Here is a 16,696-nt window from a genome sequence, read left to right on the forward strand (position 1 = left end):
GCACCAGAACAGAAAGAAAATGCCTCTGTACATGTTATACCCTACCCCTAGGTATTCTATAAGAACCATGGTCATAAGGGGAAAATATACTAACCCGTTTCAATCTCGCATTTCATACCTAAAACACGCAGTTCGGTAAATGTGTACTATGGATATCAAACAAGTGGTAATTTATCTTCCATTGTGTACTGGTCACATTTCTTCAATACATTTTATCTTAGAAAAACAACGCGTAGTTTATAGTTATTTCAACGTTACATAAAAAAATTTGCTTGAACTTCCCTGGTGAAGTTCCGTTCTAGATTAAAAAACCATTCTGACTGGCTGTTGTGAAAATGTATGTCAGTCGTCATTTTACTACACGTGTTCGCTAATATGTGAAAATGCAGCATAAATGTGCAAAATGAATAAAATAAACAGAACAGATGCAGACCAATGTACGATTTCAAATTAAAGATCATATACAAGATGAATTTCATATTCATCATTTCGAGTTTTAGTGTAAAATTGTGATTTTTTGTAATTCTGTTTTTCCCTGTAAACATGAAGTCATTGGGCCAACGACGGAAAACCGTCAAAGGATAATCGTTGTTGGGCCACTGTTGGCCCAACAATGATTAATAAGTATTGTAAGTACAGCAGTTGGGCCAACGTTGAACCAACCTTAAATTTCAGTCAAAGATATCTCTGCATTGGCCCAATACTGATTTTCAGGGAAAGACTTACACAGAGAAAACATCGTTGGCCCATCAGAAGTAATAATATAATAGTTATATATTTTACAGGTCACTGTTTTATCACAAGCACCTACAGGTAAACACATTGTGTAGGTGTAACATGCAGTATTTAATTGATAATCAAATACTTTTCTGCACCAATTCGTAATCCGATAGTTTGGACTAATTAAACTTAATACTTATCTGCGGCCGTAATGATATTTTGAACTATTTCAAATCTTCTACCTGAAGAATCTAATTTGTGAAATAAATATTGAAGAAAAAAACTGCTATAACAAATATCTAATTTGTACAATCCTAAAATGTTTACAATAAATCTGTTGAATATTCCAGAACATGAACTCTCGTTAACCCGAGTTATGTAAGAAATCCCAGAAAATGTGGTTAATTTTACTCTCTAGGCGAGATTTCTAGCTGCATAGACATGTGGAGTAAAGGAAACTATTATACATGTTAACAAAACCCGGTCTACTAGCTATAAACTGTAAGTAGAAGTTTTTGAATATTTTTTGATAAAGTTGTTGAATCTTAAAGAGAATTTCTTTTTATAGCCTGTATGCATGTTGTATATGTGACTTGAACATAATATGTGAATACTTTTATCTAAAACTGGCGGATGGCACTAGTGTTGATTATTTAATTCTGTAAATAAAATAACTCATATTTTCGTTAATTTTAACATATTTTTCTTGGTTAAATACAGACAAAAATAAATTTCATACAGTTTATGCCCAGAGGTTTATGTGCATCTGTATAGTTATTGTTATCAATATGACGTAGGTGGTTTAATCAACATTATGATTTTCGTTTTTTTTTACAGGATGCTGTTCAAGAGAGTAATAATTGGACGCCTAGCACTGTAGGGCACAGGAAAAAAAGAAAAGATAGAAAGCTGCAACTTCAGTGAGAAAAGAAAACAATCAGACAGAACTTGGATATATAATGAGTTAAAATACAGACAGTGATTCATTTTAATAGGATTTGATCAGTAACTGAAAAAAGAAAAAATAGATTTATATATGGTTGGAATAAATATTTGACATGTTGTAGTGATGAAACATTCGGTTATATTTCAGGAGACTTGCAAACAAACTTTAAATAAATGTTAGATTTCTTCTTGTTAAATGTTAAACAAAATCACAATTATTTGAAAATAAAATGTGTACTAAATAATTTTAGTTTTAGTCTATTTTTTCAAATTCGTTATCGTTGGAATAGCGTTGGCATCCTTCTTTCGGCCAACAAAGAGATAGAGTTGGCCCAACGTAGGACCAACCATAATAGACGAAAAAATGTTGTTGGCCCAATGGAGGGCCAACGATAAGTGTAGGATACCAGTAGTTGGCCCAATGGAGGGCCAACGATAAGTGTAGGATACCAGTCGTTGGGCCAACGGTGTACCAACCGTTGGGCCAACGTTAGGCCAATTAGCAAAATGGCGTTGGGCCAACGTTGGAAATCTTCGTTGGGCCAACGAAGAGTCTGTCGTTGGGCCAACGTTGGGCCAACGCATGTCTGCTATCTAGGTTGTTTGTTTACATTTCGCCAAACATGTGCACACTGCCAAAATTTTTCTGTAACGTTGACGAAAGCATAAAATATGTTGATAATCTCAGCAATATGGAATATTGAGACAATGCGACTGGTGCACGATGGAAGATAAATTATCGCTTGTTCAATATACTAGGTACCTATTCCTCGAACAGCGCGAACGGTTAGTATATTTTCCCCTTCATGACCATGGTTCTTATAGAATACCTAGGGGTAGGGTATAACATGTACAGAGGGATTTTCTTTCTGGTCTGGCGCCAGTGGCCGTGAACCATAGTTTACGGACGTGAACATAGTTTTTTGCTATGATTTTAGGTCGTTATTCTATGTTCATGAGTGTGAACCTATGTTTACGGTCGTAAACCCATGTTCACGGTCGTTAACATAGGTTCACGTTAGTAAACTATGGTTTACGCTCATGAACCCAGTTTTACGCCCGTAAACATAGGTTCATGCACGTGAACTTAGGATAACGACTGAAATTCACAGTTCAGTCGAGAAACCTAGTTCATCGAACGTAAACCTGGATTCACGAGCGTAAACTATGGTTTACGCCCGTGATCTTATGTTATCACTCGAACATATAGGTTCGTATTTGAAAAACCTGGTTTTACGTTTGGAAAACCTAGTTTATCGATCGTTTTTCCTTTTTTTCGATCGTGAACCTGGGTTCACGTAATTACTGGACAATTGGCGTGCCATACATGTGCACAACAAGTCTTATTCTTCTTGGTTACATTCTTTGCTTCAAAAGGATCTTTTTACAGATTTTATACCCCATTTTGGTGATTTTGCTTATGACTACTATGACAGTTCCAAGGCAACGCCCAACTTCTGATTTATTCTTTTACGTTATCTATACGTCAAGGTTATCTATGCATTTGTGTATGTACACATCCAAGCACTGTTGTAAGGTTTTTGGTTTATAAGGGCTGCGTTTTTCTTGTTGCGTACTTTTCCTTTTAAACTTTCATTTCTCAAGTTTAGCAGTGACATATTCCCATCTAAAACACACGTGGGAGAGGAATGATCAAGAAAAGCAATAGTAAATACCATTCATCATATTTAAAAAGGAAATTTCAAAGACACCAGCCTAGTACTTGAAGGTATGATAGTGTGCAAGAATACGTAATATTGTTGATTGTGCATGGCGGCTATTTTACCTACGATAAGGCCCATTAATAACAGTGCTTCTTCAAGTTGTTCTAAATTGTAAGTGCAATAGTGCTTCTTGAAGTTGTTCCAGAGTGTAAGTGCTATAGTGTTTCTTAAAGTTGATCCAGAAAGTAAGTGCCTTAGTGCTTCTTGAAGTTGGTAGAGAGTGTAAGTGCAACTGTGTTTCTTGAAGTTGGTCCTGAGTGTAAATGCCACAGTGTTTCTTGAAGTTGGTCCAGAGTTAAAGTGCCACAGTGCTTCTTGTAGTTGGTCCAGAGTGTTAGTGCCACAATCTTTCTTTAAGTTGGCCCAGAGCGAAATGCCATAATGATTCTTTAAGCGGGTCTAGAGTTAAAGTGACACAGTGTTTCTTTAAGTTGGTCCGCAGTGTAAATATTATAGTGCTTCTTGAAACTGGGCCATTGTGCAAGTGCTACACTGTTTTTTGAAGCTGGTCCGGAGTGCAGGTGCCATAGAGCTTCTTGAAGTTGTTCAAGAGTGTAAATGCCATAGTGCTTCTTGAAATCTGTCCAGAGTGTAAATGCAATAGTGCGTCTTGAAGTTGGTCTGGAATGTAAGTGCCACAGTGCTTCTTGAAGATGGTCATGAGTTTTAGTGCCACAGTGCTTCTTGAAGTTGGTCCAGAGTGTAGCTGCCATAATGCTTCTTGAATATGGCCAGAATGTAAGTGCCGTAGTGCTTCTTGAAGTTGGTCTAGAGTGTAAGCGTCTTAGTGCTTCTTGAAGTTGGTCTAAAGTACTACAATGCTTCATAAAGCTGGTCCGGAGTGTAAGAGCTACAGTCCTTCTTAAAGTTGGTCCGGAGTGTAAGAGCCATAGTTGTTCTTCAAGTTAGTCCAGAGTGTAAGTACCACAGTGCTTCTTGAAGTTGATCAAAAGTGTAAGTACTACAGTGCTTCATGATGTTGGTCCAGAGTGTAAGAGCTATAATGCTTCTTGAAGTTGGTCTGGAATGTAAGTTCCACAGTGTTTCTTGAAGTTGTTCCAGGGTATATGTGCTACAGTGCTTCCTCAAGTCGGCCTGGAATGTTAGTGCCAAAGTGCTTCTTAAATTTGATTCACAGTGTAAGCGCTACAGTGCTTCTTGAAATTGGTCCAGAGTGTAAACGTCACAGTGATTCTTGCAGTTGCACTGAAGTGTAAGTGGCATAGTACTTCTTAAGTTGGTCCAGAGTGTAAGCGCCACAGTATTTCTTGAAGATGATCCTGAGTTTAAGTGTCATAGTGCTTCTTGAAGTTTGTACAGAGTGTAAGTACCACCGTATTTCTTGAAGCTTTTCCGAAATATAAGTGTTACAGTGCTTTTTGAAGTTAGTCCGAAAAGTGAGCGCCACAGTGTACGTGCCAAAGTGTGCTTCTTGAAATTAGTCCGATGTGTAAGTGCCATAGTATTTCTTGAAATTGGTGCAGAGTATAAATGCCACAATGGTTCTTGAAGCTTGTCCAGAGAGTAAGCGGCACACTGGCGCAAGACCAGAAAGAAAATGCCTCTGTACATGTTATACCCTACCCCTAGGTATTCTATAAGAACCATGGTCATGAAGGGGAAAATATACTAACCCGTTTCAATCTCGCATTTCATACCTAAAGCACGCAGTTCAGTAAATGTGTACTATGGATATCACAATAAATGGTAATTTATCTTCCATTGTGTGCCGGTCACATTTCTTCAATACTTCTTATCTTACAAAAACAACGCGTAGTTTATAGTTTTTTCAACGTTACACAAAAAACTTGCTTGACCTTCCCTGGTGAAGTTCCGTTCTAGATTACAAAACCATTCTGATTGACTGTTGTGAAAATGTATGTCAGTCGTCATTTTACTACACGTGTTCGCTTATATGTGAAAATGCAGCATAAATGTGCAAAATGAATAAAATAAACAGAACAGATGCAGACCAATGTACGATTTCAAATTAAAGATCATATTCAAGTTGAATTTCATTCATCATTTCGAGTTTTAGTGTAAAATTGTGAACTTTTTAAATTCTGTTTTTGTTTTTTTTTACATTTCGCCTAACATGTGCACACTGCCGTGACCTCTAGACCGGATGTTCATTAGGGAAGGTCACGCAAGTTTTTTCTGTAACGTTGACGAAAGCATAAAATATGTTAATAATCTCAGCAATATGGAATATTGAGACAATGTGACTGGTGCACGTTGGAAGTTAAATTATCGCTTGTTCAATATACTAGGTATTCATTCACCGATCTGCGCGTCTAAGTTGAGAAACGTACGATTGAAACGGGTTAGTTTATTTTCCCGTTCATGACCATGGTTCTTACAGAATACCTAGGGGTAGGGTATAACATGTACAGAGGCATTCTCTTTCTGGTCTGGCGCCAGTGAAGCGGCACAGAGATTCTTGAAGTTGATCGGGAGTGTAAATGCCACCATGCTTCTTGAAGTACACCCGAAGTGTAAGTGCCACAGGGCTTCTTCAAGTTGTTCTAAATTGTAAGTGCCAAAGTGCTTCTAGAAGTTGTTGAAGTTGATCCCTAAAGTAAGTGCCATAGTGCTTCTTGAAGTTGGTAGAGAGTGTAAGTGCCACAGTCCTTCTTAAAGTTGTTCATGAGTGTAAGTGCCACAGTGTTTCTTCAAGTTGGTCCAGAATAAAAGAACCACAGTGCTTCTTGAAGTCGGTCTAGAGTGTAAATGCCACAGTCTTTTATGAAGTTGGTCTAGAGTTGGAGTGTCAATATGTTAGTACCACAGTGCTTCTTGAAGTTGGTCCGGAGGTGGTGTGTCACTATGTAAGTGCCACAGTGCTTCTTGAAATTGGAATGGAATGTAGGTGCCACAGTAAGTTTGTCCAGTGTGAAAGATCCATAATGCTTCTTTATATTAGAGTGTAAGCGTCACAGAGATTCTTGAAGTTGGTCTGGAGTGTAAGTGCCACAGTGCTTCTGTAAGTTTGTACAGAATGTAAATGCCATAGTGCGTTTTGAAATTCGTCCAAAGTGTAAGTCCTAATATGCTTCATAAAGTAGGTCCGGAATGCAGTTGTCATAGAGCTCCTTAAAGTTGTTCCAGAATGTAAGAACCATAGTGCTTCTTAAAATCAGTCCAGAGTGTATCCAGCGGGCATGCGACGTAGAAAGGATCTCGGTTCTAAGTTGTTATTAGGTCGCGACGTCGACAACCAAAATACAACGTCTTCCCGACGTCGAAAGTGCGACATCGGTACGACGTCAGGTTTCAACGTTGTATCGACGTTGAATTTTGGTCGAAATTGTTATTGTTGCAAGTGGACCTGGTTAACGTTTTACAATAAAATTTAGTCATTTTCTTAATTAATAAATTAATCGGAAATGGATAAAAGATGCATCGCAATTTCTCCAGGAACTGCATTCACTAGTTTACCTCCCTTGATAAAGTATGAGTCACCGCTAGGAGACGATTTTTCTGAAGTAAACATTGTACTTCTTTCATCTTTTTTAAATTAGATATTTTTTAAACTCATTTTTATCATGAATTAAACTTAAATGAATCACAGAAACTTAAAAATATGGGAAAAAAAACCCACCTTTTTTTTACTTAACGCGCCATAAACCCACGTGCTATATTCATTTCCGGTTGTAAACAACGAGAAATGAGTCAACAATTATACTTTCTAAATCCAACAAAGTTATCACTAGAGAAATTGGAATCTAAGGAAGTTTCACATAAAAGTCCTGATTTAGAAAACTTCGATATCGACGCTTAATTATAGCTTCTAGATGAAAACCATTAGGAAAAATAGGTTGTTTACAAGTTGGAAACCCGACGTTGAATCGACGTCGGGTGTCAACGTTGTTTCGACGTCGGGTGTCTTGTTTCGACGTCGGGGTTTCGACGTCTAAAAAACTTACATTTTCAACCAAAACACAACGTCGAATCGACGTCCGTATCCGACGTCGTATCAACGTCGTTACGACGTCGAATGCCCACTGGGTAAGTGCTACAGTTCTTCTTGAAGTTGTTCCAGAGTGTAAGTGCTACAGTGCTTCTAGAAGTTGGTCCGGAATGTTAAGTGCCACAGTGCTTCTTGAAGTTCGTACAGAGTGTAAGTACCAATTAAGTTCTTCTTGAAGTTGGTCCAGAGGTTAGTGCCACACTGCTTCTTGGGGTTGGTCAACAATATAAATTCCGTAGTGCTTCTTGAAGTTGGTCCGGAGTTTAAGTAACACAGCGATTCTTAAAGTTTGTTCAGAGTGTAAGTGTAAAAGGGCTTCTTGCAGTTGTTTCAGTGAGTAAGTGCTGAGTAGTCCTTCTCTAAGTTGTTCCAGAGTGTAAGTGCCACAGTTCTTAAAATCGATTCAGAGGGTAAATGCTAAAGTGCTTCTTGATGTTCGTCTGAAGTGGATGTGCCAAAGTGCTTGGAATTGGTCAAGGGTGTAAATGCCACAGTACTACTTGAAGTTAATCCAGAGTGTAAGTGCCGCCTTGCTTCTTGAAGTTGGTCCTGAGTGTAAGAGCTACAGTGCCTCTTGAAGTTGACCCTGAGCCTACGTGTCTAGGTGCTTCTTGAATTTGATCCAGAGTGAAAGTGCCAGAGTGATTCTTGAAGTTGGTACAGAGTGTAAATGTCATAGTGATTCTTGAAGTTTGTGCAGAATGTAAGTACTGTAGTGCTTCTTGAAGTTGGTCTTAAGTGTAAGTAACACAGTGATTCTTGAATTTTGTCCGTAGTGTAAATGTAATAATGCTTCTTGAAGTTGTTCCAGAGAGTAAGCGTTATAGTGCTCCTTGAAGTTCGTCCAGAGTGTAAGAGTCATAGTGCTTCTTGAAGTTCGTCCAGAGTTTAAGTGGTACAATTCTTCTTGAAGCTGGTCAAGAGTGTAAGTGTCGTAGTGCTTCTTGAAGTTGTTCCAGAGTGTAAGTGCTAAATTGATTCTTGAAGTTTGTCCGGAATGTAAGTGCCACAGTCCTACTTGAAGTTGTTCCAGAAAGTAAGTTCCATATTGCTTCTTGAAATTGGTGCAGAATGTAAGTGCTGTAGTGCTTCTTGAAGTTGGTCTGAAGTGTAAGTAACACAGTGATTTTTGAAGTTTGTCCGGAGTGTAAGTGTAATAGTGCTGCTTGAAGTTAATCCAGAGAGTAAGTGCCATGGTGCTTTTTGAAGTTGGTCCAGAGTTCCAGAGTGTAAGTCTCATAGTGTTTCTTGAAGTCGGTCAAGAGTGTGCGGCGTCTTGAATTTAGTCCAGAAAGTAAGTGCCGTAGTGCTTCTTGAAGTTGGTCTATAATATATAGAGAATAATAGGTTAGTGCCGTAGATGAAAGTTTATTGGCGAGGTGAGGAGTATCGGTGACGAAGGGACTGATAACGTCGGAGCCGACCAGTAACTTCTCTCTAGGCATACTATATTATTTGTCTTACTTAATTTTCCGATATTGGCATTTTACAAATAGTGTGCGAACGCTTATGACGTCAGTAACGTCACTTTTAGACGTGATTACGCAATCGCATAACTTCTCGTTTGATAACTATTATGACCACTCATTCTTAGTTCGACATTCACACATATGATGTTCTTGCAAATTTCTTATGACAATATGACTAGCACTGATCATGACGTATATCTGGTCACTGATAACTGACGTATAAGAATACGGCACCTGATACGGTCAAAATATGCAAGTGCAGTAATTTATATGCCAAAGTGTAGTTCTTTCAGTGCTCTCAAATATTGATAGTTTTTTGACATTTATACTTTGCTCAGAATTCTGAAAATTGGATATATTGGATATTATTTTGTCGTGATTAGAGTGTTTTAAATTTAATGTGACTCATAATTGTGATTTTGAAGATATTCTGATTTGAAAAAAAAAACAATACTATTTCAATTCATTTTCAAATTTAAATATCAGCATAGCCTGCAGCAATAATGTGTTTCAGTGAGCGAATATCACCAAGGATTATTTATAAAAGATCAGAGTTGCACAATATTGGACAATTACCAAGTGCACAAAGGAGACCTAATCCTATGATTATCAAAACATTGAAAGAGTTTCGATTAATGAAATATAGAGGGATTCGAGGTGGGAAAACTCAGATTAGACGAGCATGGGACACTAACAATGGGGTGAATAATAACAACTTGATACGGATAAAACCTGAAACTCGACATTAGTGACGGGGCAGAAAAGCATCAAGATTTGTTCAGTCAATACACGATCAGTGAAAAATAAAACACTTTCCATATGTGACTTCATTCTTACAAATGAATTCGTTCATTCTTACAAATGAATTCGACATTTGTACCATAACTGAAACATGGCTTGGTAGTTCTGTTGACAAAGCGTGTATCAGCGAACTCGTGCCCGACGGTTACAAAATGAAACATGTCCCTCGTAGTGGTAGGCACGGCGGGGGCGTAGCGATCATTCACAAGATAACCATACAAGTGAACATTGTCACATCACGCAATGACAAGAATTTTCTCACTTTGAGTATATGGATTGCAATGTAGTTACAGGCGGACATTCCTTAGGCCTACGGCTTGCCATTATATACAGGCCACCCCATTCCAAAGAACACAAACATTTTCCTAGAGCAAGAATGGCCAAATTTCTTAACTAAATACTTACAATTGACAAGACCACCATCATTGTGGGGGACCTTAACTTCCATCTTGATTTACCGGACAATAGTGACACAAAAAAGTTTAGAAGCAGTCTCGATGCAAGTGGCATGCGTCAACATGTAATAGAACCAACACATGTTGATGGACATACGTTGGATGTAGTGATAACCAGGGATAATGATGTCACCGTTTCAAATATCGAGGTCATAGATCCTGGACTCTCTGATTCCAATGGAAAGATGTCACGTGATCATTTTGCTGTGACATTAGACGCTAAAGCTTCCAAACCACCCCCAGTACGAAAAACTGTGTCGTACAGAAAATTACGTTCGATCGACATAGACTCATTCCGAGAAGATATACGAAAAATAGATTTCTTTAACACTCGGTGCAGTCCGTCTGATACTGATATCGATGAATTTGTGGAGGAATATTCAAATCAGTTAATTTCTATAGTAGACAAAAACACCCCTTTGACTACCAAGACTATTGTGTTAAGACCTTCATGTCCTTGGTATTCCGAGCAACTCCACGAAGCAGAACATCAGAAACGAAAATTAGAACGGAAATGGCGTGAAAGTAAACTCACAATCGATCACCAAATTTACCGAACACAGTGTGCTGAAGTGAATAAGATGTTAAAATAAGCTCGTGTGGAATATTATACAGGCAAAATTGACTCATGTGGGAGTAAACATAAGAGGTTATCTAAGATTACCAAAAATCTTCTTGGCAATACAAATAAGGTGATTTTACCATCACATTCATCTCCACAGCATCTCGCACAAAATTTTAGTGACTTCTTCATTGGAAAGATCGAAACAATCAGAAACAATATAACATCGCAAACACAGTCTGTATATGATTTAGATGACATAGAAACTGAATACACTGGTGTCAGTTATGTTGAGTTTACTCAAACCTCAGAAGACGAAGTGAAATTAATTACCAAAACGTCAGCAAACAAATCTTGTGAACTAGATCTTATCCCAACATGGTTATCAAAAGAATATCTTGACGAACTAACACCAGTGATAACAAAAATTATAAATGCACCTCTAGATGCTGCGTATGTGCCCAAAGCGATCAAACATTCACGAATAAGACCTCTTATAAAAAAAAGCCAAGCCTAGATTCTAATATCCTAAAAAACTATAGACCTGTGTCAAACCTGCCTTTTCTGTCTAAAATCTTAGAAAAGGTGGTAGATGTTCGAATTGAAAATCATCTGAGGAACAATGAACTCCATGAAGTCAATCAATCTGCTTACAAGAAATTTCACCCGACCGAAACGGCTCTATTAAAAGTCCAAAATGACATTCTTCAATCGTTGGATAAGAACAATGTGACTATTCTTGTGATGCTCGATCTCTCTGCAGCATTTGACACTATCGACCACGGGACGTTGATTCATCGTCTTGAACGTCACTTTGGTATTTCAGGCAAGCCACTCGCATGGATGATGTCATACCTTAGTGACCGCTACCAGACCGTATGCATAGATGGTGAGCTATCACAGCCAGTGCTCATGAAGTACAGTGTACCCCAAGGGTCTGTCCTGGGGCCAAAGAACTACACAATGTACACCAAACCAGTTGGAGCTATCTGTAGAAACCACGGACTGAACAATCATTTCTATGCGGACGATTCGCAGTTATATCAATCCTTCAAACCAATATACAGAATATATATTGAAGAGACCATTCATCGCGTTGAAAGATGTTTAAAGGATAAAGTAAATTGGAAGAATACCAACATGTTGAAACTCAATGCTGAAAAAACTGAATATTAAAGTCATATTTTCATCTGAACATAAAACACAATCTGTTTCAAATATATCTGTAAAAGTGGAAGGCTCTGATATCAAACAATCAGGCAGTGTCAGGAACCTCGGTGCTTTCCTGGACTCGACCATGGGGATGGAGCAACATGTGAATAGTGTGAATAGGAATTCCTATGCACAGTTGCGGCAAATTAGTCACATCAGACAATATATAACCGCCAACGCAACAAAATCTCTAATCAACTCTCTTGTTACATCACGTTTAGATTATTGCAACTCTCTTCTATATGGAATTCCAAAACAGTCAATGAACAAACTGCAATATGTCTAAAATACGACAGCTAGAATCGTAACCAAAACATCTAGATACGACCATAACACCTATGCTGCGTGAACTCCAGAAATCTAAGATCGCAGAATAATGCATTAAAACTAGTGGTGCCCAAATGTCGGACAGTGCGATTTGGTGACAGGAGCTTTCAGACAGCAGCTGCAAGGTTGTGGAATGCCCTCCCATCTGGCAAAAGAGAGTGCAAGACCTTGCAAAGTTTTTAAAAAAGCGCAAAAGACGCATTATTTCATAGAATTCTTTGGGAACTAATCTCACTAATTACCTGGTAGAATATAGTAGGTACTTTGCCAGCCAATCAATTCTAATCAAGAACTCTAGTGTGACAGAATAATGTAGACCGTGTTTTTTCTGTGGGATGAATCACGGATGTTCTCCGGACCATTTAGGTGGGGATTAACCCAATCATCCGGGACGGTTTGCATGCCGTGATGCATTTCACAAGCATCAAACTGGTTAATTATGTCTTTTAAAAATGTAAGTTTCTTCTGTTCTATTCTGCTCTAACCTGTGTCTATGATAGGCCAGTTAATGTTTTACGATATTGTATTTTGTTTCATGTTTTGATCTAGCTTACCTTAAATTTAAAATGCTAGGTTTCTTATTATCGTAATGTAATTTTAAATTCTTTCTATAATAGTTCAATCATCATTTTTATTGAACATTATATAAATGTTGTTTTTTTATATGTAAAGCACTTTTGAACGTATTTTTATATGAAAAGAGTGCTTTATAAATGTGGTATATAATAAAAAAAAAATAAAGTGCTACAATGATTCATGAAGCTTGTCCGGAGTCTAAGTGTCATAGTGCTTCCTAAAGTTGGTCTGGAATGTAAAAGCCATAGTGCTTCTTGAAGTTGGTACACAGTATAAGTGCCATAGTGGTTCTTCAAGTTGGTCCAGAGTGTAAGTACCACAATGGTTTTTGAAGTTGATCGGAATTGCGAGTGCCATATTATAAGTGCCGTAGTGCTTCTTGAAACTGATCCAGAGTGTAAGTGGCAAAGTGGCTTCTTGAAGTTGTTCCAGACGGTAAAAGCCAAAGTGCATCTTAAGTTGGTTCAGAGTTTAAGAGTTACAGTGCTTCTTGAAGTGGATTTATAGTGTAAGAGCTACAGTGCTTCTTGAAGTTTGTCTGAAGTGGATGTGAAAAGGTGCTTGAAATTGGTAAAGAGTGTAAATGCCACAGAACTACTTGAAGTTAATCCAGAGTTGAAGTGTCACCGTGCTTTTAAAAACTGGTCAAGAGTGTAAGTGCCTCAGTACCATAGTGTTTCTTCAATGTGGTCAAGAGTGTATGTAACACAGTGCTTCTTGAAGTTGCACCAGAACGTAAGTGGCATAGTGCTTCTTAAGTTGGTCCAGAGTGCAAGCACCACAGTCTTTCTTGAAAATCATCCAGAGTATAATTGCCATAGTGCTTCTAGAAGTTGTTGCAGAGTTTAAGTGCTACAGTGCTTCTTGAAGTTAGTCCGAAGTGTGAACGCCACAGCGTACGTGCGACAGTGCTTCTTGAAACTGGTCCGGAGTTTAAGTGCCGCACTATTTCTTTAAATTGGTCCAGAGTATAAGTGCCACAATGCTTCCTTCTTGAAACTTGTCCAGAGATTCTCGAAGTTGGTCGGGAGTGTGAATGCTACCATGCTTCTTGAAGTACATACGGAGTGTAACTGCCACAGTGCTTCTTCAAGTTGTTCAAAATTGTAAGTGCCATAGTGCTTCTTGAAGTTGTTCTAGAGTGTAAGTGCTACAGTGTTTCTTCAAGTTGATCCAGAAAGTATGTGCCATAGTGTTTCTTGAAGATGGTAGAGAGTGTAAGTGCCACAGTGTTTCTTTAAGTTGGTCCAGAGTTAAAATAACACAGTGCTTCTAAAAGTTGGTCCGGTGTGGGAGTGTCCCTATGTAAGTGTCACAGCACTTCTTGAGGGTGGTCGGAGTAGGTGTCGTACTATGTAAGTGCTACAGTGCTTCTTGAAATTGAAATGGAATGTAGTACAGTACTTCTTGAAGTCTGTCCAGTGTGAAAGTGGCACAATGGTTCTCTTATTTTATTTTTCTCTTATATACTCTTATTTTGGTTGAGAGTATATAGCGCCACAGAGATTTTTGAAGCTGGTGTGGTGTGTAAGTGCTACAGTGCTTATGGAAGTTGGTCCAGAGTGTAAATGCCATATTGCTTCTTGAAATTCATCCTTAGTGTAAGTGTTACAATGCTTTATGAAGCTGGTCCGGAGTGCAGGTGCCATAGAGCTTCTTGAAGCTGTTCAAGAGTGTAAGTGCCATAGTGCTTCTTAAAATCAGTCCAGAGTGTAAGTGCTACATTGCTTCTTGAAGTTTGTCTAGAATGTAAGTGCCATAGTGTTTCTTGAAGTTCGAACAGTGCGTAAGTACCGAGTGCTTCTTGAAGTTGGTCCAGAGGTAATTACCACAGTGCTTCTTGGAGTTGGTCAAGAATATAAGTTCCGTAATGTTTCTTGAAGTTGGTCCAGAGTGTAAGTAACACAGCGATTCTTGAAGTTTGTTCGGAGTGTAAGTGTAATAGTGCTTCTTGGAGTTGTTCCAGAGAGTTAGTGTTATAGTGCTTCTTAAAGTTGGTCCAGAGTGTAAGTGTCACAATTTTTCTTGAAGTTGGTCTAAAGAAGAAGTGCCAACGTGCTTCTTGAAATTGGTCAAAAGTGTAAGTGTCACAGTACTACTTGAAGTTGAACCAGAGTGTTAGTCCCACAGTAATACCAGAAATTAATCATTGCGTAAATGCCAAGGTGCTTCTTAAAGTTGATCCTGTGTGTAAATGCCTTAGTGCTTCTTGAAGTTAGTGCAGAAAGTAAGTGCCGTAGTGCTTCTTGAGGCTGGTCTGAAGTGTAAGTTACTCAGTGATTCTTGACGTTTGTCCGGAGTTTAAGTGTACTAGTGCTTCTTAAAGTTGTTCCTGGGAGTAAGTGTCATAATGCTTCTTGAAGTTGGACCGGAGTGTAAGTGTATTAGTGCTTCTTGATGTTTTTCAAGAGAGTAAGCGTCATAGTGCTTCTTAAAGTTGTTTCAGAGTGTAATTGCCACACTACTTCTTTGAGTTGGAACAGAGTGTAAGTGTCATAGTGCGTCTTGAAGTTGTTCCAGAGTGTAAGTGCCACAGTGCTTCTTGAAGTTGGTCCAGATTGTAAGTTCCACAGTGCTTCTTGAAGTTGAATCATTGTGTAAGTGCTACAGTGCTTCTTGAAGTGGTCTTAAGCAGATGTGCCAAAATGCTTCTTGAAATTGGTCAAGAGTTTAAGGCCGCAGAACTAATTGAAGTTTATCCAGAGTGTAAGTACCACAGTGCTTCTTGAACTTGGTCCAGAGTGTTAGTGCCACAGTGCTTCTTGAAATTCGTCCTTTGTGTAAGTGTTACAATGCTTTATGATGCTGGTCCGGAGTGCAGGTGCCATAGAGCTTCTTGAAGTTGTTCAAGAGTGTAGGTGTAATAGTGCTTCTTGAAGTTGTTCCAGAGAGTTAGTGTCATAGTGCTTCTGAAGGTTGGTCCAGAGTGTAAGTGTGACAATTTTTCATAATGTTGATTCAGAGTGTAAGTGCTACAGTGCTTCTTGAAGTTGGTCTAGAATGTACATGCCATAGTGTTTCTTGAAGTTGGTGCAGAGGTTATTACCACAGTGCTTCTTGGAGTTGGTCAAGAATATAAGTTCTGTAATGTTTCTTGAAGTTGGTCCATGGTGTAAGTAACACAAGGCTTTTTGAAGTTGGTCCAGAGTGTAAGTGTCACAATTTATCTTAAAGTTGATTCAGAGTGTAAGTGCCACAGTGCTTCTTGAAGTTGGTCTAAAGAAGATGTGCCAACGTGCTTCTTGAAACTGGTCAAGAGTGTAAGTGTCACAGTACTACTTGAAGTTGAACCAGAGTGTTAGTCCCACAGTACTACCAGAAGTTAATTATATTGCGTAAATGCCAAGGTGCTTCTTAAAGTTGATCCTGTGTGTAAATGCCTTAGTGCTTCTTGTAGTTGGTGCAGAAAGTAAGTGCCGTAGTGCTTCTTGAGGCTGGTCGGAAGTGTAAGTTACTCAGTGATTCTTGAAGTTTGTCCGGAGTTTAAGTGTACTAGTGCTTCTTGAAGTTGTTCCCGAGAGTAAAGTGTCATAATTCGTCTTGAAGTTGGACCGGAGTGTAAGAGTATTAGTGCTTCTTGATGTTTTTTTCAAGAGAGTAAGCGTCATAGTGCTTCTTAAAGTTGTCCCCAGAGTGTAATTGCCACACTACTTCTTGGTGTTGGAACAGAGTGTAAGTGTCATAGTGCGTCTTGTAGTTGTTCCAGAGTGTAAATGCCACAGTGCTTCTTGAAGTTGGTCCAGATTGTAAGTTCCACAGTGCTTCTTGAAGTTGATTCACTGTGTTAGTGCTATACTGCTTCTTGAAGTTGGTCTAAAGCAGATGTGCCAAAATGCTTCTTGAAATTGGTCAAGAGTTTAAGGCCACAGAACTACTTGAAGTTTATACAGAGTGTAAGTACCACAGTGCTTCTTGAAGTTGGTCCAGAGTGTTAG

At 38.6% G+C, this 16,696-nt stretch overlaps 1 protein-coding gene across 1 annotated transcript in view; it reads left to right on the forward strand.

Moving 5' to 3' along the window:
* The first annotated feature begins 7,409 nt into the window (after positions 1-7,409).
* LOC123560869 (homeobox even-skipped homolog protein 1-like) overlaps positions 7,410-16,696 on the forward strand; it is a 39,468-nt gene continuing 30,181 nt past the window's right edge. Inside the window, exon 1 of the mRNA XM_053552545.1 lies at positions 7,410-7,509. The gene's annotated coding sequence lies outside the window, so the exon portion shown is untranslated. The remainder of the gene's footprint in view (positions 7,510-16,696) is intronic.

Source organism: Mercenaria mercenaria, chromosome 10, assembly GCF_021730395.1.
Source record: "Mercenaria mercenaria strain notata chromosome 10, MADL_Memer_1, whole genome shotgun sequence".
NCBI lineage: Eukaryota > Metazoa > Mollusca > Bivalvia > Venerida > Veneridae > Mercenaria > Mercenaria mercenaria.